Raw genomic sequence first — 25,104 nt, 5'->3', positions numbered from 1 at the left:
GTGGGTTCAACCGAGCTATGCTCTAACATTTTCAATATAGCACGACTTGAAAGATACGTTAGGAATGGAACAGTTCAAGTCAATATTACTAACCTCAAAAGGAAGGATGATGTCATCGTTGTAGCTCGTTATTTGTTCATGTTCTTCAGGTCTTCGAGTAATTCTTGTATGTCTCAATATTTTTAGACTTTCTAGTCTAACCTATACAAAGTTGTCTCTGGTACATAATCAAGCGATTCTTAGATGAGTTAACTAAAATATTCACTAAAATATGACAACCAACCTTGACATACCAACGCTTGGTGGGTTAACCGAGCTATGCTCTAACAATCTCCCCCTTTGTCAATTTTGGTGAAAAAACTCTTAATACATATGGATAAAAAAATTACAAGAATTCATTATACGTACGCTTGATTCAAGTTTCAACAACACTATAACCTGCATATATTCAATCAATAAATGCCGCTGTTGACATCTGAATAACAAAGCTTATACTCCCCCTAAAGGTAAGATAGGTAGATATTCAATCCGAACATCTTTGTTATTCCACTTTTGTAGTCAAGATAACTACCACAACAATATGATATGTTTCTCCCCCTTATTCAATGCTTTACTCTTTCGTTAGGTATAACGTTTAAGCACAATTGTCCTTTCCCTTAGTGATTGCAAATCACTTGTTTACTCCATATGTTTCTCCCCCTTTTTGTCACAAAATGACAAAGTTTCTAGCAAACAAAGATCAAACCGAAAGGATCTTACAAATATAAAAGACTTGTACACAACCTATAAGAGTTAAGCACGAAGGTTTCACATACCACTTTAGACAACCAATATTAAAACCGAAACTACAAGTAATTTAGTTTTAATATGTTATCAAGTAAAACTATTACACGAAGTAATTTTCCTAATAGTTTAACAAATTGACTAAGAAACTTAGTTCCCTTGTTAAACGGATTGTACACACACAGTCGCTTATTTCGATAAGTCCAAAATAAAGATCAGAATTAACTTTATTTCTCTCATCAAGTTCTAATTATTCAGACAATAACTTAGACCTTTCTCTTTAGACACGAAAAGTAATAGGTCAGTTAATTAGTATTTCTTGTCAAGGCATTTGATTAGACTTGAATAACCGAATCCTTTAATTTGATAAGTCTAACTAAGATCAGAATTAACTTAGTTTCTCTTATCCGGAATCGAATTGGACTTAACAAATGATCCCGTATTTAGTTAAGCCATAAGAAATACATACAAAACAAAACAAATTGACTTGCAGAATTATTATCTTAACCGGAAGCAATTGAAACAAACATAGACATCATAGCAGCGCAATTGCACCGAAATTTCGTTAAGCAAAAACACTTGATACCAAACAATAAGTCAAATGAATTGACACAGTTTTTCTTAACCGGAAACAATTGAATAACACACACACACACATCCATACACATCATAATGGAATATATCAATTGTACCGAAATTTTGTTAAGCAAAAGCAAAATATATGCAATATAAATAGGATTTTCTTAAACAGGAAAACAATTAACTAACAAATTCGTTACCTCGGATTCCGCATCCTCTTCTCCCATAAAAGTATATCATTAAGCGCAAGTTCACATGAGAACTCTCTCCCAATATGTTGTCATCCTCTCGCAAGAACAAAAGAACAACAACAAGAGCAACCTTTACAAAGAAAGGTTAAATTGGTTTTTAACTAATGCGTGCCAATAGCAAAAGTTTAAAACTCGATACACATATGTTTATGCTAAACACAACTCATGTAAACACAAATTAATTCGACATATTGTGAATTTTCACATATGAGTTTCAATCGGAACACCTTATGATCCTTTGAAACAGCCTACCAACATGGGATAGAACTTAATCCTGCTAAATCAAAAAGTCACACAAACCATAAGGGTTCTCATCATATGAGATCGAATATTAAGGTTATGGAAACCGAAAATAAGACATCCCATAAACCGAAAACACATAGCAAAAATATAGACATTCAAGCACAGGCTATGTAATCGGAAACTATAACAAGAAAATCATAAAATAATAATTTTTGTTCATATATAATTGATAGTTTTATTCAATAATAGGCCTTATAGAATAATCGAAATAAATCAAAAACTGATGTCTATTTTTCTGGAAGATCTTTAAGAAGTAGAGTACTCCTTGTCCTCAAGTTCTTTTTGATAGCCTTTTACTATTTCTTATTCTTGGTTACCTTAGCCTTTCCAAAACTCTGACTCAATGTTTAGAATACCTTTAAGAGTTTCTGGATCTTTTCGAGCAGCAAAGGCTAACTGTTTTTGAAAACAATTAATTTGTCTACCAAGAGTCAAATGAGCCAAAAGAGGCTTGTGGTTAGAAATCTGTGAAGTTCTTTCAACGATTTGATTCTGGCTTGTCCTCTAATCATTTTACTTATAGTCTTTTTAGAGACATCATTAGTGCCATGTCATCAAGGTCATTCCCCATGATACCTTCACAGAATTTGGTAATTATACATGGAAAACCGAGATGCCTCTTGATTCCTGGAGAGGAAATAGAATATGATATCTTGATCATTTGACTGACAATGATTCCACAAAGATCGATTTGAGAATCTTCTTTCAACAACAAACATACAAATTATGCAAAATCCTTATCCCAAACTGACTTATCTCTTGTACTTGCAAATAGAGTTGTTATAGCAAGTTTTCTGAAGACCCTTAGATGAAAAGGTATATCTTTGGTTGTCAACCTACTTTTTTCCCAGTCAATCGTTTTTCCAATGAGACGGGTTGAAATGGAATCATGTTCAATTTCAACTCCGGTAATCAGGTGATTACATTCCACATTGTACTTGATAATATTCGTATTCGTCTTACGATCGACATAGTAAAGTCCACAACCAACTAGAGTAACAAAGGTAAGTTTTTTATGATAAATATTGTGAATATTAGCATAGAAAATTCTTACCATGTCAGGTGAATATTTTTTAAAATCAAAAATATTTCCCCAGTTTTGATTTTGAACAAACTTCACATAATCTTTATCTTGGACTTCAGGATCAAATCTCTTATCAGCAGTAAACTCTATCCTCTTGAGAGTTTTGTATTTCTCAAAACATGATTTATCAACAAAAGATGTGAGTTCATGTTCATCTTCTATTTTGTAAGGAAATCTGATTCTTTCAACCTCATCATATCTGACACGATCATCAGAAGTTTTATTATTTCTAGATTTTCTTTTTCTCATCCTTCCAAACGTCAGTGGAATATGAAAAATCCTAGTTTCGGTTCCGGACAATCTCTCCCAGGATGTTTTTAAGAACAACCCAAGATAATCTTCTTTTATAGGTAGTTAAGATATCAAATTCCGAAAATAATTAGTTTTGGGAAATCCTTCCAAAATCAGAAACTTTGATTTGTGGGGAAACAAATCCGATTTTGTAACTAGGTCTTTATTTTGGAAAAACGATTTTTCATGGACTAGATCTATATTATGGATTAATCCTATATTCATGTCCAAAGATTTGTTTACTCTATAATTACCAAAACTTGATGATATCTTACGAAATTCACTCAAGAATTTTCTAATAGAGTATAGAAAAACACTTTTGAACACAACAAGATATTTGTTAAAAATATCTTTAGAATCATAAATCCAGTAATACTTTAAAAGATCACTTGCTTCATTAAAACAGTTGTGGGGTGTATGAAGCAATCCATTGTTATTAGAACTATTAACTGAAAAATCATTCTTTGTAAAGTTAAAAAGTTTCCAAAATCGCAACTTAATCACCGATACATTGACACTCTTAGATCTGAAAATGTACATATATATATTTCGATAGGAAATCCAAAATATATTTATGATCTCATATTTTTCAAGAATAGAATAGTCATGGTTCATATAATGAAAAATCTTAGGTGGAATCTTATGCATTTCCAAGACACAACATGTCACATAGAGTATTGTATCAATGTTACTAACTTTAGTAATAATCAATACCATGAGATACAATTCTATGATATCCAAGGAAGTATGTAAGTCATTAAAGACATACATAGGTTTAATCTCAATTCCTAACACGTTTAGGAACAAGAGTATTATATACTCCATTCGTGTCTTCCATCACGAGTCTTTGAAGTACTCAAATCCTGCTATTACATTAACTGAATCATCCATCAGATTCAATTTTTATAGGTTGGATTGCACCAAACACAGACTGTTAGATCTTTTCGTGTTTTCCCGCTCTGATGCCAATTGAAAAGACGAGGGTACCCAAATACACCACAATCTTTAATTTATCCACCTATAAGTCCTCTTACCGAAAGTGATTGTCTATGGACAAAGTCGAGACAATACAACAAATCGGTATTCAAACTTTGTGTGATTGTCTATGGATACGAGATCGAGACAATACGACAACCAAAGTGTGTTTACTTGATAATAGGTCCGGACTTAACCAAACACTATAGGATCACTATCAAGTATCAGAGTTAACTTTTGTGTATTTTACTTCTAATTATAATAAACAATTATAATTGCGGAAATAGAAAAGTAAAAGACACGGCAATATTTTGTTAACGAGGAAACCGCAAATGCAGAAAAACCCCGGGACCTAGTCCAGAATTAAATACTCTCAGAATTAAGCCGCTATACAAAATATAAACCAACTTCGTATAGTTGATACCAAGCAACTAACCCAGTTCACTTAGTTTCTTCAGTATCCCTGCGCTTCCGACTTTGATGAGTGTACGCACTAGAACAATTACTTTGGTTCGTATTCCAAACAGTAAAGGAACAACAAATCTGTTTGGTAACAACTCTATTGATTCTTTATGATAAAGATATCTCAAGTCGTATGCAAAGGCTTTTCCGTTTAAACTAATAAACTCCTTTGCCTGGTTAGGTCAATCTAATCTCTATTACCTAAGTAATAAGATTCGAATTTGTAACAATCAAAATAGATCTCAAGAGAACTATTAGGCGTTACCGATCTCATGCAACTAATCAATCGAATAAATCCGATTCTAGTTGGATCCCATCCGATCAAGGTTTGTGCTACACAAAGATATGAGAAACTAATAAGAAATCTTCTTCGTCTTCAAATATTATTTAATCTTCAATTAAACTTGCACAACACCACTTGAATCTATTGTGTTCAATAACGCACAGAACAGAGTCTGTTAACAATGGATTATCAAAAGATGTCTTTAGATCTACAAACAGTTCTAAATATCCCGTTGATACATCGATCTAGTTTGACTGAATCTTATATCAGAAGAGAAGATTATCAAGAATAAATAAAGTAGGTGCAATCAAAGTTTCAACAACCATTAGTCAATCAAATCAATCGAAAATTAATAAACTTCAATTATCTAGTTTCCCACCAACGGTACTCGTAGAGCTCCTTGATCTCTCAGAAGTCTTTAAACGAGCGGTCATAAGAGATTTCGCCTAATTAGGGTACTTTCCTCTCCGATTAGACGGCTCCACCAGAAACAACAAAAAGATAAAGTTTGCATGGCTCTTGGATAGTTAGCTAGAAATGCAAACTTAGGTATTTATAGACCAATGATGTTTGGACATCAAGGAATTTACAAAACCGAAAGTATTCTCGAGATATGCAATAAATGCCCATTTGGTTTTCATATTTCCAGTAAATGCTTTGTCTAATATTTTCCGAAATCTCTCAATACAAAATCTCCAATTAGTAAATGCACATTAATAACTTATATTCTCTAGAGATATGCATTTAACTGCCTTTAATTAAAGCATATAATACTAACAACCTTAATTAAAAGATTCTTAACTTATTTCAGAACATGATCTCCTTGAGTAATTAAGGAATATCTTTGAACAATAAAAGATAAGAGTTATTGTTCGTATTCAAATTATGTTGACATCTTTTCTTTGTAAATCATTTTTCATATTTACAATCTTGGAATCGATTATACCACACTTCCAGACAAGTTTAGAATTGGTTCATCTGTATTCCAAAACAACTATGTGATTGATCAAATATCAAATCACATCCATGGGTTCAATCGGTTCTACTAATCACTAGGATCGGTTATACCTTAATATGGAACACTTGTGATCAGTCACAAAAGTTACCAGGACCGGCTACATCAGTTACCAGGACCGGTTACCATATACACATGGTATTGGTTGTGATCGGTCACACCAGTCACTGGGATCGGTTACACCAATTACCAGGATTGGTTACACCAATTACTAGGACCGGTTACACCAACTACAAGGATCGATTACACATTTTTACTGTGATCGGTCACACCAATTACTAGGATCGGTCATACCAATTACAAATATCGATCATACCATCTCAGGTGATTACTTAGGATCGGTTACACTAATTAATCAAAACTAGTTATACCAAATCATCATTCAGGCATTGTGATTAGTTATACCAAGATATATAACAAGTTACGATCGGTTCTACCATCTCACACATATAGGTAATCCAAAGATTTGTAATGAATAGCCATACCAATAAGCCTAGCGATTTCCCTTTTGATTCATAAAACAAGTTCATGAATGTACTTCCTTTTAAAAAAATGTAGAACATTGTTTCCTAGGATGAAATCTTCACCTTTACCCATTCACATAATCATAGCAGCATTCATTAGATTATGTCGATGTCATATTGTTGGTGGTGGTTTTTAACTTACGATTAAAATCGTAAAACCTTGCATCTGGACGCCACTCTTTAAGGAAACGGTGCCGTGAGTGCTAACCAATCCACCAACATATTTATTGAGCCATTCAATATATTTACATGAAATTCATCCAGAATGGCGAATATAGCAACCATCCCAAACACTCTGTAAATTTCGACACCTCACCAATACAAGAATCACTGAGTACTTTCCTGTGCTATGTTCCCCGGCAGAACCCTTAATATTGGTATGGAATGACGGCTTTGTGTTCACTCGCAGCAGAGTAGCATGAACCTCCAAGTACCAAAGTTAAGGCCATCGTTCGAAATGCTCAGACGGAAAGCACACTGCATTCTGTAGATAAGGATTTTTGTGGCAGCATACAAAATCCAGCCAATTATTGTGATAACTCACAAAAAACTCATAAGCCCGACTAATTTGCAAAATTAGGGTTTCGCTCCCCGCGCAGTACACTAGACCTCGTTGGTCGAAAAACTATGCTTAGCCAAACTAGGCGATTAAATCCGCCACGGCGCACTGGAAGTGTGGCCACGCCCTAGCTTGTCGTTCCACTTCCCATCGACCAATCAGGTCGATTTAAATCCGCCACGCTCACACAGAAGTGTATCCACGCCCATGCCTGGCCGGCCCTCTTACATTAACCAATCAGGTTACTTTAAACTCGCCACAGTGTTGAAAAGAAGAAAATCGCGCCAGATGGCCGCAAAGCCAATTGGCTCCCTAAAAACGCACCAGCATGCCAAACGCACATACCAGGCACACATGCCAGATGCACATGCCAAACGCGCCAAAAATGACCACTCACCCTATGCGATGTGCCATATAGGCTAATTAGGGTTTCGACAAGCCAAACCCTAATTTAGGAAAGATTTCCGCACCAACGTGCCAAAATTTCAGTGGCTATGGCTATGCGCGCAACCGTGTTAAAGGCATGCACGAGCGATGCCAGCCATGCCGCAATACCTCTAGCGCAAGTTAAAAGCGCCACTGCCAATTAAAGGTAGTCATGATCGACGGCTACCTTTCCTCCTGAGATGCAATCTCAACCATCCAAGTTCGCCACCAAACTAACAGGCTTGTGGAAACTTTTGAGCGACCATGCCACCAAACCCTAAACTTTGGCCACGACATCAAATCCCAGTTTGGCCACGGCGCCAAGCCCTAGCCTTGGCCATGCCGCAAAACCCTAACCTTGGCCATGCCGCCAAGCCTTAACTTTAGTCAAGGAGCCAAATATTAACCTTGGACATGCTACAACACTAAAGACGTGGCCATGCCGCTGACATGATGTTATGCCACAGCCACTGGCATGCCACCATGCCACAGCTACTGGCATGCCACCGCATCACGGCCACTGGCATGCCACCAGCTACTGGCATGCTGCCGCGCCACGGCTACTAGCATGTCGCTATGCCACGGCCACTGGCATGCCACAGTTACTAGCATGTCGCTATGCCACGGCCACTGGCATGCCACAGCTACTAGCATGTTGCTATGCCATGACCACTGGCATGCCACCATGCCACAGCTACTAGCATGTCGCTATGCCACGGCCACTGGCATGCTACCATGCCGCGGCTCCTAGCATGTCGCTATGCTACGGCCACTGGCATGCCACCATGCCACAGCTACTAGTATGTTGCTATGCCACGGCCCCTGGCATGCCACCATGCCACAGCTACTAGCATGTCGCTATGCGGCGTCTACACCATTGGCATGCCACTACGCCACTGGCATGCCACTAGCATGCCGTTATGCCATGGCTCCACCAGGTGCTACAATACCAATGGCGCCACTTCGCTATACAACAAGATGCGGCTATAATCAATGGCCACTCTTCCTCATGAGATATAATCTCAGCCATCGAAGTTCGTCACCGAGTCGTTCAGCTCGTGACAAGTTTTAGGAGACTATCCAAAACGAGCCTAGCATCACATATGCTATTTACCTACGACAAGCCTCTCAATTTTAAACATGCCACACGTAGCAAAGTGCTACATGTTTTCCACGAAAACACCCGAGACATCAAAACATGTCACAAACTGGGGGGATACTCATCAGGGTATTGGTCTGGCGGTTTACAGCATGTGGCGTGCAATACGCCCGTTACAGAAAGTGTCATAAAGCGATGCGGTTAGTAATGGCAAGAAGTAATGGTGTAAACGTATCCTTCATTATGGAAACATAAATTCCAGGCGTTACCCGTTACTCCCTTCTTCCACCACTCAATCGTTTCCACTTCCTACGAGACCAGGGTACGTTTTGTTGCGACTTGTATAAATAGGTCTCACCTATTTTCCATCAAAAAACAAGTTTTGGTCAGGAGAAGAATACAACATCTGATAGCTTTTCATTCAGCTAGCCAGTTCAATTTTCTGATACAAGTCACTAAACACCCACACTTCCAGAATCAACTATTCTGGTCTCAACACTTTATTTGCTTCCCTCCCTAAGACCAACCCTTCTCCTTCACTTTGTGACCGAAGCAAGCCTGGAATGGCCATTTGTTGGTTTAGGCCAGGATTGTACAGATTGATCTCTCAAATCAAAAGTACTCCCGTACAACACACTGTTTAAGGTTTAGACTCGTTTCTCATCCACACACGAAATTACCAAAAATAGCAGAAACCTTTTTCACCCACAAACAATCGGCGACCACAGTGGGAGATTAATCTCTCGGTTACAATATCAGTTTCTCAATTCCCGATTCTATCTTTCAACCCCGATCTCAAGATGGTAGAACTCAGGTCCGGATCAGCAACAAATCCTGAGAACACTGGCGCTGAAATTATTCCCGGTGTTAACGTTCCTTCCAGTGGTGTTAATACTCCACCTGTCAACACCAACAACATGGAGAATATTCCTTCAGACGTTACGCCTTCGATTACCAGATCCAAAGCCCTTGCCGCGGAAAATGCTCCTTCAGGTGTTACACCTCCAATCACCAGAGCGAGAGCCGCTGCCACCGCTCCCAATGTTTCGTCAAGTATGACACCTCCAACCGTCACCAGAGCCGTAGCTACTTCACTGTCAGGATGAGAAACTGGAGGATCCAGAGGAAGCCGATCTTATATTACTATTGCTGATTTGATGGAAAGACAAGAGGTTCTCGCTAGATCCCAAACGTATATGGCCTCAACTCAGAAGAAGGTACTTTTTTTTCTCAAGACACTAACAGAACGACTACCACAAGAATCACGCCAGCCAGATCCAATGAGGAATACCTCCAATACCCATGGCGCCAGCACCTCAACAGGGCACACCTTTGTAGACGAAGAGACTCGCCCAGGAACTCCACCAGAGAGAAATCAACCGCCCAATTTTGTCACGCGAGAAGATTTGGAACGACTTATCTGAAATCGGGACAAAAGTGATTCCATGGACATGCATCAACATCAACCCCCGTATCTTCCGTAAGTACAAAGAGTCCCTCTTCCAAGGGGGTACTCCTCTCCTCAATTCTCTCTGTATGACGGCACCGATAATGCTCGTGAACATGTTTCTAAATTCTTGGAGTCCCTGGGGGAGCACGAATACAATCACGTTCTCCGTTTGAGGGAATTTTCGAAATCACTTACTGGAAGGGCATACACATGGTACAACAACATTACGCCCGGTAGCATCTCCAACTGGTCTGATATGGTTACGACTTTCTACAAGAAGTACTTCTTTGTGTCTGAGCAAACTATCTTCTCAGATCTAGGAAGGATGTCCCAACGAAACAATGAACATCCGAATGATTTTGTCAAAAGATTCGGAATTCAAGCACTGGATTGTCATGACTCAAACGTGACCGACAACAATTGGTGGATTCTTGCATCAATGGCATGATTCCAATCTACCGCGCCTTACAAGAGAATCTTTGATTCCAGACATTCTCTGAACTTCATGAAGCTGCGAAACGGACGGCCACAACAGCACCAGCGTTGTTGGAAAGAACCAGGCCAACCAGAGACGAGGACACACGCGAAACTCGAGGAAATAGATGCCTCATAAATAAGCAATACAACACTGGTCCCTCCTCTGTGAGCGTGGTAGATGAAGGAGGAAAAAGGAAGGCTCCAGCGGCAGAACGACAATCCAAGCGCGCAGCGCCAGCACGACAGGCAATTCCGCCATGGAAGACCACCACTAAATCTCCCATGCGACATCAAGAAGCTGGATAAAATTTCTTGGATTTCCCGTTCCCAATCGAGGAAGTGATTGAACTCTTGGAAGTGTGGATCCAAGACGACGCCATCAGGCTACCTCCTACCAGGTGCCCACCAACCGAAGCGAAAATGGCAAACCCCAAATATTGCCGCTACGATAGATTTGTCCACCACCTGACCAGTGACTGAAATAAGCTAAAGCATATCTTCAAAGAAAAGATAGAAGCAGGGGAGCTTCGACTGGACAATGAAAGAGTTTACAGAGATCCAATTCCAGTCAGGAGTTGCATGGTCTCTGGGGACTCTGTACACGAAATTGTGCAATCTATGATGTAGCATGTGTGCGAAATTCTCTATCTCTCCGAGACACAGCATCGAGATATCTTCACGGACCTTAATCGTGTTGTCTCGGGCAAGCGACTCTTTCCTACTGAAGAAACCACGCCAGAACCCCAAACTCTCTCGAGAAGTGTTGCTGGAAAATACAACTGGGGACTGCTGACCACGGTTTATCTAAGGGACGCCGAGCTCGATAACACATTAATCGACGCGGCCTCTGACTTCAATATCATTACCATCAAAACTCTAAGAGCTACGGGATTTTCGAAGCAGGAGGCTACCCGTTCCCTAACCATGGTCAAAAACTTGGAAGGAGAGGCGATGGACGCATATGGCTACATCAACCTTGAAATCAAGGTGGGAGACACTCTAACACATGGCAAATTCCACATTGTCAAAAAACTCTCAAATTACGACATGATATTGGGGCGCGCATGGGTACACGACAACAAAGAGAAGTTAAGAGTATCCCCTTTGCCGATGTCAATAACCGAAAGAATTTCCAACAAACCGTCCAACTTTTAAGATTACATGTTGTCGTATCAACAACTTACCAATGTAACTAAATTGCCTGGAGAAAGCCCGTCGACATTCATATACAGATTTAGAACACAAGTAAGTCTGGTTAAACAACCCTTTCTGCACCCAGTCACCTCTCCTCTCGGCCAGACATTGGGACTCGGTCGGGTTATCAACCCAGGCGTCATTAGGAGATGTGAATGGGATGTTGGTCCTTTCAAGTGCTTTGTCAAAAATTTGGAAGCTGTCACAGTCAAAGATGACGAGTTCAAAAATCAAGTGGTTGCGCAACGCTCAAACCTGATTCAAATTGGAGATGTAGTAGTCAAGACGACCTCGTTTCAAGTTGGAAACATAACAATGAAGATAGCCACTCGACCCGGTCCACCATATCTGCTGGAAGATGTTATCTTGGGTGGTTACTGCAAGCTCATCAATACCGACAAATTGGAAGGTGTGACGATTCACTTGCGATGGCTCAAACCCTTCGATACCTAAAACGCTGTACTACCTTCACCTCCAGCGTTCCCCTTTCAGCATTTCCTTTGGCATTTCTCCTTTTCATGCAATACTTGTAACTTCTATAAAATGATTGCACTGCTTGCATTCATGAGTAGAGTTTTCGATTTCAATTGAAGAACATTTCCTTAAAAAGTTTTCTCAAACCATCTTAAAAGAAAAATACCAAGTAAACCCAAAATCTCACAGAGTCATTACCCGTCTATTGAAAACCAGAGAAACCAAACCAACAAAAAAAAGTTATCTATTCAAAAATACTGAAGAAGGGAATATGCAAGGAAGATGATCATCAGGCAGCAGAACATATATCTTCTTCAAATCTCACCTAACGCTCCTCTGGTTTTCGGGATGTGTGACAACGATGCTGCTACAAGGGAGAGCCAAGAAACAGGTCGGTCGAACTTTTAACCATTGTTGTTATTTCCCCGGTTTTGAGTTACTATGGGAGATGTCGGCGTTCGGAGACATTGGCTACGAAAGCAGCAGGACGGCTAGTACATGCGGCAAATTCCATTCACACTATTTGTGTACGGCGTCTATCCGTCTACTGGATGTCCAGGAGGGTCGAGCGACTTATTTTCGCATAAAGGGTTTTTGGATCTTTTCAGTATGAAGGTTTTATTAATTCATTCAGAGATGTGAAACCATAAGAGCTGAATAACGGAATGTTACTTGGCGAAGCCCTAACTCCGCCATGAAAACAAGAGAGTGAAAGTAAATCTTTGAAATATCATAAGCGGCTACACGCCGAGAAGAAATTGCAAAAGTGAAAAAAAAAATTGTCGTCAATGGCAGACGCCTGGATCAATAACGCCTCCATCAGAGCTTTTTCAAGCACTTTCCCCAGCACCCTCTCTGGCAGCAAATGTTCCATCTAGACGCCACCTCGGTAGCAATAACTTCAGTATCCCATCCAGAAGCCGCTTCAGCAGCGGCAGCTTCCACATCCAACGGCTCCAACATATGTTGCCTCCGCCTCCTGTTCCGCCTCGATGACATCTTTAACAGTCGCTTAAACGTCCCTGACAACAGTTTTGGCGTCCACTCCAGAAGATGCTCCAGTTTCGCAAACCTTGTCGACATCTTCCTCAGGAGATTTTCCAGCCGCTTCTTGAGGATGTCCCGGTTCGTCCGCATCAAAGTCAAGGATTACGATGTCGTCATGGACAGGGTAATTAAACTGGCTCTCACCTAAAAGTTTCATGGACTCAGTCTTCCGTCATTTCAACCGAGAGGCGAATCGTCCATCCCTAGCACTGTGTTGTAGAGAAACTTCATTATTCTGAGATCTCCCGACACGCTGAGATGCTTCATCATGTCTCCACTTTTCCTCCATATCCATCAAATCCATGAGAGTCTGAACACACGTCCGCACTCTGCATATATGGGCGAAAGACATGCCTTGTATAATCTCGTCAGCCTCACGGAAAAGAGAATCAATTCTGTCTAATGCCTCCTCATGAGAAGAAAACTGGGTTTTTTTGACTTTAAATTTCTCTCCGAAGAGTCAGAGGTACAATCGTCACTGGAAAATCCCATTATATGCTACAAAAAAAAAAGTTTTACCATGTCTGCACCGGCAACCTACATGATGAAGAAGACAAAATGGAAACTAGGAGAAGAAACACAATATAATACATGTGAAAAGGGTGGACGCAATTTTGTGATGATCTGTATGAACGAAGGGTTCAAGATCATCTCTTATATTCAGCGGATTGATGAAGCCTGAGAAGGAAAACCCTTTTACCAGCCGTGAATTAAGGCTTCAAACGTGTGATACCAGCTGGACTAGATATTTGCTTATACAGGATAATTAGGGTTTGGCATCCAAGTCAGCAGACGTCCCTACCGTTCTATGACTTAGACCGCGCCATCCTTCCATCCCAAGCGCGCGTCCTGAGCAATGCCAACAGCTTCACGCCCAAGCCAATCCAAGCCAGCAACGCCAACGGCTCCACGCCCTAGCCAGCACCAATAACTTGCATCCTTCTCAGCGCCAACTTTTCCGCTCCTGACAAGTGACATCCGCAGCCCAAGCCAACTCCAACCGCATCTTAACCGATGCCCAGCCAAAGACGCCGCACTGGTGCCAACATCCCACGGCTAAGACGAATTTATGCAAAAGTTGCCAACACAAGGATCACAGATTCCTCATGCCTTCCACCAAAGGTTAGTTGAATTTCCTTGGCAATCTCTTTACATCTTGCTCGTTTGATTTTACTCTTGTCTGTCACCATCTCATGATTACCCCACAAAAATGCCACTTGTACGTGATAAGAAGGGGACTTAATGTTGATGGTGGTTTTTAGCTTAGGGTTAAAATCGTGAAACCTTGCATCTGACATCACTCTGCAAGGAAACGGTGCCGTGAGTGCTAACCTCTCCCCAACATATTTATTGATCCATTCAATATATTTACATGAAATTTATCCAGACTGGCGAATATAGCAACCATCCCAAAAACTCTGTAAATTTTGGCACCTCACGAATACAAGACTCACTGAGTACTTTCTTGTGCTATGTTCCCCAGCAGAACCATTAATATCGGTATGGCATGACGGATTTGTGTTCACTCGCAGCAGAGTAGCATGAACCTCCAAGTACCAAAGTTAAGGCCATCGCACGAAATGCTCAGACGGAAAGCACACTGCATTCTGTAGATAAGAATTTTTGTGGCAGCATACAAAATCCAGCCAATTATTGTGACAACTCATAAAAAACTCATAAACGCGACTAATTTGCAAAATTACGGTTTCGCGCCCCGCGCAGTACACTAGACCCCGTTGGTCGAAAAACTATGCTTAGCCAAACTAGGCGATTAAATCCGCCACAGCGCACTGGAAGTGTGGCCACGCCCTAGCTTGCCATCCCCACTTCCCATCGACCAATCAGGTCGCTTTAAATCGGCCACACTCACACAGAAGTGTAGCCACGCCCATGCCTGGACGGCCCTCTTACATTAACCTATCAGGTTACTTTAAGCTCGCCACAGTATAGAAAAGAAGAAAATCGTGCCAGATGTACGCAAAGCCAATTGGCTCCCTAAAAACGCACCGACATGCCAAGCAGCATGCCAAACATGCCAAACGCACATACCGGGCACACATGCCAGATGCATATTCCAAACACGCCAAACATGGCCACTCACCCCCATGCGACGTTCCATATATGCTAATTAGGGTTTCGACAAGCCATACCCTAATTTAGGCAAGATTTCCACACCAACGTGCCAAATTTTCAGTGGCTATGGCTACGCGCGCAATCGTGCTAAAGGCATGCACGATCCATGCCAGCCATGCCACAATACCGCTAGCGCAAGCTAAAGGCGCCACTGCCAATTAAAGGTAGCCATGATCGACGTCTACCTTTCCTCCTGAGATGCAATCTCAGCCATCCAAGTTCGCCATCAAACTAACAGGCTTGTGGAAACTTTTGAGCGACCATGCCGCTAAACCCTAAACTTTATCCACGGCGCCAAGACTTGTCCACGATGCTAATCCCTAACCTTGGCCATGCCGCCAAGCCTTAACTTTAGTCACGGAGCCAAATCTTAACCTTGTCCATGCTAAAACACTACAGACGTGTTCATGCCACTGACATGCTGCTATGCCATATCCACTGGCATGCCACAATGCCACAGATACTAGCATGTCACTATGCCACGGTCACTAGCATGCCACCATGCCACAGCGACTGGCATGCCACAATGCCACAACTACTAGCATGTCGCTATGCCACGGCCAGTGGCATGCCACCATGCTACAGCTACTGGCATGCCATCGCGCCACGGCCACTGGCATGCCACCATGCCACACTATGCCACGGCCACTGGCATGACACCATGCCACAGCTACTAGCATGTCGCTATGCCATGGCCACTGGCATGCCATCAAAACCCTAAGTGATATCCCCTCATTTGTGACGTGATTTATGTCTCGCAAATCATGAAGTGTGCGAGACAGACGTGTTTTAATTAGTCAGTTGTTGACTGTTTAGACAATGAGTCTAGATTTTGTTGAATCGAGCATGAGTGATGAATGCTCAGCGATTCAGTGAATTATTGACCAGTATTTGAGTGACTGAGCAAGTATTGATCAATTCTACAAATCACTGAATATTGAGAATTTGACGAGCAACTGAGCAAGTATTGCTCAATTCGACAGATTACTGAATATTGTTAGTTGGATCAATATTCGGGCAATTGAACAAGTATTGCTCGATTCGGCGAATTATTTACTGGTGACGTGACCCAATAAAATATTAATTAAAATATTGGTAGATTACCGAATATTATATAATTAATTTAGATGTTGATTGTTGGATCAACATAATTTAATGTTTCAACTTGCTCAGAATGCTGATTTCATGAGCGTTTGTTCGAAAGCCTAATTTTTGATCAATCCTACATCGATTGGAAAATTGCTGAAAATTGATCATGGGTGAAGAGGGGCCGACCACATGGAATGATGGGTGCCCAGTGCTCGAGTGAGCATCCACCAGGGTTCTCAGTTTTGAGAGTTGGTGAAAGAATGATGATTAAATGCCGGTTTCATCATTTTCTGAAATATTGCTGGGTTCAGCATTAGGTGATAAAACCTAGGTTTGAGAGATGGGGGACCGACCAAGAGGCCATGGGACCGGCTCTTGGTGGTCACATAACCAATTGTTGGCCGTTTGAAGAATCCTCCAGTTGGTTGGAGAGAGTTTGGGCCCAGTATGAGCAATTGAGCAAATTAGGTCAGAATTATAAAACATGTGGGACCGGCTTTGTGCAAGCCCTAGGAATGACTCTGGTCGGTCATGAAGGCACGTGTTGTCCTGGTGTCCGTGTCTCCATACTGAGAGTTTCAGTATTTTCTGATGCGCGTTCGAGCAACATTGTGAATTTTCAGAAGAGTTTCATCTTGGCTGAAACTCTTGATTTTTGTTGGAATGAGCATGTATGCTCAATTCATCAATATTTTGAAATTATTAAAATAAAAGTGTTTTAATATTAAAAATTTCCGTGAGAGGCTAGCCAGTCGTGTGACCATGTTGGCTTTTGGTTTTCCTGAGTTGAGCAATATATGAGAAAATATGAAAAAATCATGAATTTTGCTCAAACCCAGGAGTTTCATGAATTGAGGAAAATAATAATTATGAAAAGTTAGGGTTTTGAAGGTGTGGGAACGGCCACGTCTTGGGCATGGCCGGCCGGCTAGGTTGCCCGGTCCCGCACACCTTTCCCTATTTTATAATATTATTCTTCATGAATCCTTGAAGTTATGGAGAATCCTTGAAGTTATGGAGAATCCATGAGTTTTTGTTGAAACAAGGGAGTTTCATAAGTTGAGGGAAATAATAATTAAGAAAAGTTAGGGTTTGCAAGGTGTGGGACCGACCACGGCTTGGGCATCCCCGGTTCCGCACGCCTTTTCCTAATTTTATATTATTTTCCATGAGTTCATCAAAATATGGAGAAACCATGAGTTTTTCTCAAATAAGGAAAGTTGCTGGGATGAGGGAGTTTTCATGAGTTCATGAAAATGATAAAATAAGAAAAATAATGGGAGATGCATGGGACCGGCCACGGCTAGGGCACGACCGATGGGCCCGGCCCATGGGCGCCTCTCCATTATTTTTTTATTATTATTTGTTTATCTCTCCTGCTTTGTGTAGGATTCCTCGTTTTCCATATTTTTGAATACTCGTTTGTGCATCCGGGTGCTCAGTCATGCATCATTGTCGAGTACACTTGCACCATTTTATGGGGCTTACTCAGTGGTGGTCCAGATGCCCGGTTGCTGAGTATTTATTACTAATTTATGAAACTTAGTGGTGAATAATTCATGAAACTGAGTAATAAATATGAGTAGTTTTTTTTATCATCAATTCATAGGATCAGCCGTGGATTCGACCATGAATTCGGAATAATAAAATAGGTATTACCATTCCATGGGATCTTGGATTCGACCATGAAATAGGAGTAATAAAATAAGTGGTGATATTACCATTTCATGAGACCAGCCGTGGGTTCGACCATGAAATTGGAGTAATATCTATTACCATTTCATGAGATCAGCCGTGGATTCGATCATGAAATCGGAGTAATACATTTATCTATTACCATTTCGATCATGAAATAAGGGTAACGAGATAAGATAGATTATCTTCTAGGAATTCAGTGGTGAATGTCACGGTAGAATTTAATCTTTTGCGTATAGTCAGTGAAACAACAAGTGTTTCCGAAGTCCTGAAGACGTTATTGCTCTCAATCTTACGGAGAACCACCTGGTCTATACACGATCTCTCTACATAGTCAAGGAACAGTAAGTGTCACCGACGTCCTGAAGGCGTTATTGCTCTCAATCTTACGGAGAACCGCCCAATCGTTCTTCTACGTCATTAGTGCAAAATGGGGTTTCTTCAACCCACGAAATCGACCCCGTTGAAGATGGTTGAGGAATAAGAAAAAATTCTCAGACGGCAAAAACAAATCGCGGAATAATTATCCTTTTATCCCTGAGTCAACTGCGGACCCAGCGACTGACGAAACACGATTTACCTTCGGTAGATTTTATTATTCGGCATATATATACCTATTTCTCTCTCCCCTTTCCAAACCTCACTTTCTTCTTCTTCTGCTCTCATCTCTCGGTCCCCATCTCTAACCTAAGAAACCAACTCCATGGAAATGGAGAAATCAGTAACCCTAGATGCTATTTCAACCATCTAATAAACCCTTCTCTTTATTCTTCTTCTTAAATCCCTCAACCCACTATTCGAGTTGTAGATCTCAAATCTGCTGGGAACAAATTCAATCCATGTTTCTTTTTTTGCTTTCATTTTCAGGAGTTTTATCAAAATCTCTAACTAGATCTAAAAAAAATTATCATCTCATGTATGATTACTGCTAAATCTGTTGGTTTTAGGGTTTTTAGAACTTGAGAATCTTGAGATGTTCTTTGGAGATTTAGATTGGTTGAAGTCCTCTTCAATCTGGGAAGTAAAAGTCATTACTCACACCAAGAATCGATTTCTATGGTTGATACAGAAACTTGGTTACTTTTTATTTTCATCGCACAATCGATTGTTTTTAGCTCACTGGTTCTATCCCCTATTTAGTTTTTTTTTAATTGAATGTGAATTGTTTTAATTGAATCTGTTTAGTTGTTTGCATTTTGTTTTCTATGATTGCGGTTGGGTAATTCGTAGATGCCATTGCAAGAAACTGAAAGTGGCCTTTTGATAAGAGCCGTTGCTGGATCAATTTCAGGATATGTAATATTTGATTCAGTCATATGTATTGATGGCCTTATAAGTGGAAGACTAGTGAGGGAAAGAATTTCTCCAGCCATATGGATCCTCCTTATAAATTAAGGTAGTTCAAAATTTTCATTACTAGTAGATTTATGTTAATTTGTTTTATGGAATGGAATATTTAAGTGAGTTTGTGTATTTTACAGGACTCATATGTTTGTGTGGTACTGGATGTAGTGTTGTTGAACGCGTTGCTCAATATTTGCTCTATGCTTTTCTTATAAAGATGCTAGGAGTTGAACATCCAGGTGCTAAGGTAAGATTGATACATTAGGAATGCGTATACTTTTTATTCTTTAGGTTTGTTTCTGTTCTTGAGAAGGATTTATGTCAATTATAGTTTGAGTTATATGCAAATGGATCCAGTAAGTGTTGATTGTAGTGTTGCTTAAGTTTATTGTTCATTTATTGAGGAATTTTGTTATATGAGCGAGGTATAATTACAGGGTTTAAGCAGGTTGTTCTGCGTATAAGTGATGTGGCTGAAGATCTCACGAAGATGAGTGGAACAAAGAGCAAGGTAGTGTACGGTTTAAAGAGGTGGTCGGAGGGTTCATGTATTTCTGTTTCATGGAGCATTGGAGATATCCAGTTGGACTTGTAATCTTTTGACCCTTCCATTAAAGCATCTAGAGACAGTTTGTGTAATTTCAATTTTGGCTTGTAATTTTTTCTGGTGAATAATGATGAAATTGACTGATTTCCCCTGAAATCTTTGTGTAATTTCAGGTCGACGAACAACAAATGCTGCTTAATATTCCAACTAACCGAAGAAGTTTCCAGATTTATTTCCACCACAATAATATTTTATTTTCCTCTTTTATTTCTTAATGAAAACCGAAGCACTTCAACAAGCTTCGTCTCTAAACTGTTAAATTGGCCTTCAAATACTAATTGGGATTAGACAAGGTTTTCCAATAGCTATATGGGGGAAATCCTCTAGTTTTCTTAAGGGGTAACTATTATATTATGTAGAGTTGGTATAGGAAGTCTATGTTTTCTATTTTATTCCTCTCTTCAAACTGTAATGAAGAGATATTCTTGGGTCGTGAATTTTGATTGGTGTTTCTTCAGGTCCTGTATGCTCATGTACTGTCTGCTCTTGTACTGTCTGTTGTTGGTGAGCGTTATTACAAAGTTACTGCTGAAGCATTCAGAGTGTGCGGGGAGATTGTTCGAGTGGTGCGACCTAACGTTGCGGTGAGAATTGTTATATTTCATGAAATTTCTGAATTTTATGTCTTCATCTATTTAACGTTTAACACCATCTTTTTCAGGGTGTTGGTTTTGATTACAAGCCATACATTCATCCAATCTATAATACAATTTTAACACGTCTAGCTAACCAAGATCAAGATCAGGTTGGTATTATCTGGATACAGCCACAATTTTTTTTATGTCGTCTTTGAGCGTTTAACTATCTATGCTACCCAACCAAAAAGTTCAACTTCTGATGTACTAATTTTTTTTTTCTAACAGGAAGTTAAGGAGTGTGCTATTTCTTGCATGGGCCTCGTCCTCGTCATTTCAACATTTGATGATAACCTCCAAGCATAATTACATGTATGCCTTCCTGTTCTTGTTGATCGGATGAGTAATGAGATAACTAGCTGGAAGGCACCATAGAGTTAGGATATCTACTGTCTACTTGATGTGTTTAAGCAGTTCAAGGTTATGAGTCTTCAAATTCTGTATGAAAGGACCAAGAAGTTCTAGTTTGTGGGTGGCTGGAGTTCACGGTTCTGAATTAGGATGTTGTTAGATCAAATTTTCTGAAATTATCCAAGTTATGTGGATCAGTTTCTCAAATCTTTCAGGTGATAACATCTTGTATTTTATGTTTGCAGATGTTTTGGATTGTGATTATATTGAATAAATAGTCACAGTTATTAAACTTTACAAAAAAGAGTAAGCATGAATGATGGTGGATTAGAGGAAGTTCATTTTTTTTAATTGGCCATATCAGGTCTATTTGTTGCTGATATTTTTTATTGTGTGAACATGAAGGTTGGAACAAATGTTGTTACACGAGCTGATGGAAGAGTAGCTTTAGGAACTCGAGGAAGGCGTGGCTTACCTGATGGAACTGAACTGGCATATCACATGAATGGTAATGGTCATGTCTGTTTGTACACCCAACATCCAGATGCTTATGCAACATCATTTTCTGTAGTTCTCATTCCATGATGAACTGTGTACTATTTGGTGATTACTCTTCCCAGCTTCTTATAATTTGTTGAGATATTTTCTTTGCAGGTCAAGAAAGTTATAGAAAATATCCTAATATCAATTAATAACTCGCTTTCTCAAGGACCAGATACTGCATGACAAGTTCTTAATAAAAATCCTTAAAGAAAATAAAATGGGGTAACTTTTTTATCTTTTGTTTTCTTTATATATTCCATAAATATTAACTTCAATTGTGTAACCTGGATGGCTTGTGGAATATTCTATTATTGGTTCTTGGTTTGAAAACTAACATGAATCCCTCAGAAAAGTATACTAGTTTAGTAACTTTGTTATCGGCAACAAAGTTATCATTTTGAAGTTTCGAATTACATCTTATGCAGCCATTTAGATTGTATCTTATTGACTTAGTTATCATTTTCTGCAAATGCCGACTATTTTGCAGGTGCTGATGACAACATCACAAAAAAACAACTTCGTCAGGGATTTTTTTTTTTTGACTCGTTTTTGTGCAGTTCACGACTTGACACAATTTTTATCTCAATCTTTGTTTCTGTCTTGATGCATCATATATGAAAAGATGGTAAATGTATTGTATATAAATTTGGTCCAAAGACGCAAGATTATGCTATATCCATAATAACATTAAAATCTGGAAAAAATAATCATTTGATTTAGATGTGCTATTGGGCCCTTTATTGTTAGGGATGATTATGATATATCGTTCCTTCTGTTGTAAAGATTACTATGTGCTTTGTTGAGTAAAAGGTAATATGTGCGATTTCGAAACTTGATCTAATTTGGGCTTGATATTGTTTTTTCCAGGTGTTTGAACCCTTTGGTGCTGTTGAGATGGTGACCAGGATAATGGATAGCTCAAAGGGTTGGGTTTTGTCCAGTTTGTTAGAGCCGCTTCAGAGTTTGAACGGGCTATTAGACATTGCAGGGAGGATCATCAAAGGTGGGAAACAACCTTTTTCCTTCTTTTTTTCTGTTTGATAAAATAATAGTATAGCCGTCAAAGATAAAAGACTAGACCCTAATGAGCTCAATTGGAGCAAGAGTACCTTTTTCTTTTCTAGAAAATGTGTACTTTGACCAGTTGGTGCTTTGTCTAACATGTTACTATATAATATATTTGTAGCCGTGAATAAATGTTAGTATTCTTACATGCCATCCTTGAATTAACCAATGATAAATATGAACTCTTGATACATGGATAATTACTGGCACTTGATATGCTAGTTTTTTTTTTCATGTACGGTCTTTAAATGCCTGCTCTAGAGCCATTCTCATGCAGAAGTTAGATCATAGTGGCACCACATCAAGGTTAGGTGCTGCTTAGCTATCTCTGTTTCTCCTTCTCCTTTTACCTTTTTTTTTATATCTTGAAGTGACTTTAATCTCTATGTCTATCAGCTGCATCCTTGTTCCTGCTGTAAATGGAGCTTTCTTAGCTTTTTGTAACTGTTGGTCGATGGTTCATTAACATTCCTGGTATTTTTATGTAACTATTGGTCGATGGTTCATTAACATTTTTGTTTGAAAATTCAGGGAGAAGTTTGACCACTTGGTTCTGCAGGGAAACCGTTGCGAGGTTCTACAATGGTGAGTTCGAAGTCTCTATCCAATGACTTGTGTTTTTTTCTTCTCCAACTCTTTTCTCGTCTTGTTTATGGTTAATTTTTCCAATTCTTAATATTTTTGTTTAATTCTTGACTCCCTTGAGTAAAGGGAGGTTCCCACCTGCTTTAAAATCTATAGTGGATGATGGATTGTTACAGGTTGGTAGGCATACAACTATTTCACTAGCAAGATGCTTCTAAAAAACTTGCTGAGCCTGGACTTATCTTAACAGACTCTTTACTAGGATTAATTTTGGATATCAGTCCAAATTGAAATTGTCAAATTGTTTGGGTGTACAGGTGGGTTTTGAGAAATTTCAATAAACTAATTGAGCTTTGATGAAGTTATAAGAAATTGTCAGCTTGTCCTTGTTTGTTGGTTTTATTGATTTTGAAAAATTATTCTTGCTGCAGGTACTCGATTGTTAAGTGTGGGCTCAGTTCATTATTTGGGAGGAAAGGCTGCTGGCACTGAAGGGGTATGAGTAACCATCCCATGAGATTTTTTCATCTTCGTTTAGTTCTAAGAAAAATTGCAGGGGTAATTTCAGTTATTCTTTATTTTTGGTTGGTATGCCATTAATAAGAGGTGGGGATTGAGCTGAAAATGATAAAATAGGTGAGCTGAAAATGAGACATTTCATTGTTGTTTGTTGTTTTACTTATGTAGAGTATTACTTGATTTCCTAAGTTTGTGTAATGTGCAGGCAAGCAAATTTGTGTGTAATGCCGAGAAAGCTTTGGAACTCATTTGTTAACCATGGAGCTTACTATTGAAGCCTAGAATCCATCTCTCATCAAAGTGTATGGGGTTAGTTCAACACCATGTAGTTTATCATTTTGCTGGTTTGCACTTTTCTTTAAGACACTTTGAACTTATTTGCTCTTCTCTTTAAGAAACCTTGAACTTACTAGGATTTGTATCGGTGTGAATTCAGAATTTGAATCCGTATGATTTTGAATCTAAGTGTAATTCAGTTATAAATTGTGTAATGAATACATTGACTGATTAATGGAAAAGGCATTTAAAATTTATGAGCACATGTCTCATTGAATTTTATTTTCGATTTGGTTTTCATTTGAGATTTAGTCAGATTCGGTCAGGCCAAACAGATTCAGTCAGCCGGTTGAATATGTTTTTTTTTAATATTAAAATCTATATATATGACCGATGAGAGTCAGTCATAACCCCTTGACTATTAAAATTAGTTGTTGATGTAGGTTGTTCAGCGACCCGCGTAGCCACGTCACAGATGAAAAAGACGCTCAAACAACGACCCTTTCTCCGACCGCCAAAGCAAGTCATTTAACTCGTATCTATGACTTGCTTTGACGGTCGCCAAACTGATATTTTCCATTAGTGTGTAGAGGGGGGTCTCTCTCATGTAGTCAGGGAACAGTCAGTGTCACCGACGTCCTGAAGGCGTTGTTGCTCTCAATATTACGGAGAACCGCCCAATTATGTTATTCTACATAGAGGGCATGATGAAATGCGAGGTATCGAACGCTCAGCTAGTGGAGGCCTTCCGAAATGCATATTCATCATGGCTTCGTAAAATATGAATCGTCACATGCCTGAAAGTCGTGTCAGAAACATGTATCATGATTTTACGTTTTTGTCCTTTGTTGAAAATCCACCGTCTACAATACGTTAGGAATGAAACAATTCAAGTCAATATTAACCTCAAGAGGAATGATGATGTCGTCGTTGTAGCTCGTTACTTCTTCACGTTCTTTAGGTCTTCGAGTAATACTTGTATGTCT

General features: G+C 39.5%; 1 long non-coding RNA gene across 3 annotated transcripts; it reads left to right on the top strand.

The window, feature by feature from the left end:
- Window positions 1–18,857: 18,857 nt before the first annotated feature.
- LOC113274309 lies at window positions 18,858–24,357 on the top strand. Of its 3 annotated transcripts, none has more exons than XR_003322946.1 (13): window positions 18,858–19,589; window positions 19,675–19,784; window positions 19,986–20,128; window positions 20,258–20,728; window positions 20,806–20,889; window positions 21,008–21,345; window positions 21,536–21,638; window positions 21,785–21,895; window positions 22,541–22,676; window positions 23,270–23,323; window positions 23,500–23,640; window positions 23,755–23,959; window positions 24,048–24,357. It is a non-coding gene; the product is annotated as an uncharacterized LOC113274309 (long non-coding RNA). The 3 variants fall into 3 exon arrangements; XR_003322947.1 differs by having other exon boundaries at window positions 19,975–20,128; window positions 23,755–23,819; XR_003322945.1 differs by having other exon boundaries at window positions 19,975–20,128.
- The last annotated feature ends 747 nt before the right edge of the window (window positions 24,358–25,104 follow it).

The sequence above is a fragment of the Papaver somniferum genome, chromosome 4, assembly GCF_003573695.1.
Source record: "Papaver somniferum cultivar HN1 chromosome 4, ASM357369v1, whole genome shotgun sequence".
Taxonomy (NCBI): domain Eukaryota; kingdom Viridiplantae; phylum Streptophyta; class Magnoliopsida; order Ranunculales; family Papaveraceae; genus Papaver; species Papaver somniferum.
This window is presented reverse-complemented; position numbering and strand designations above follow the sequence as displayed.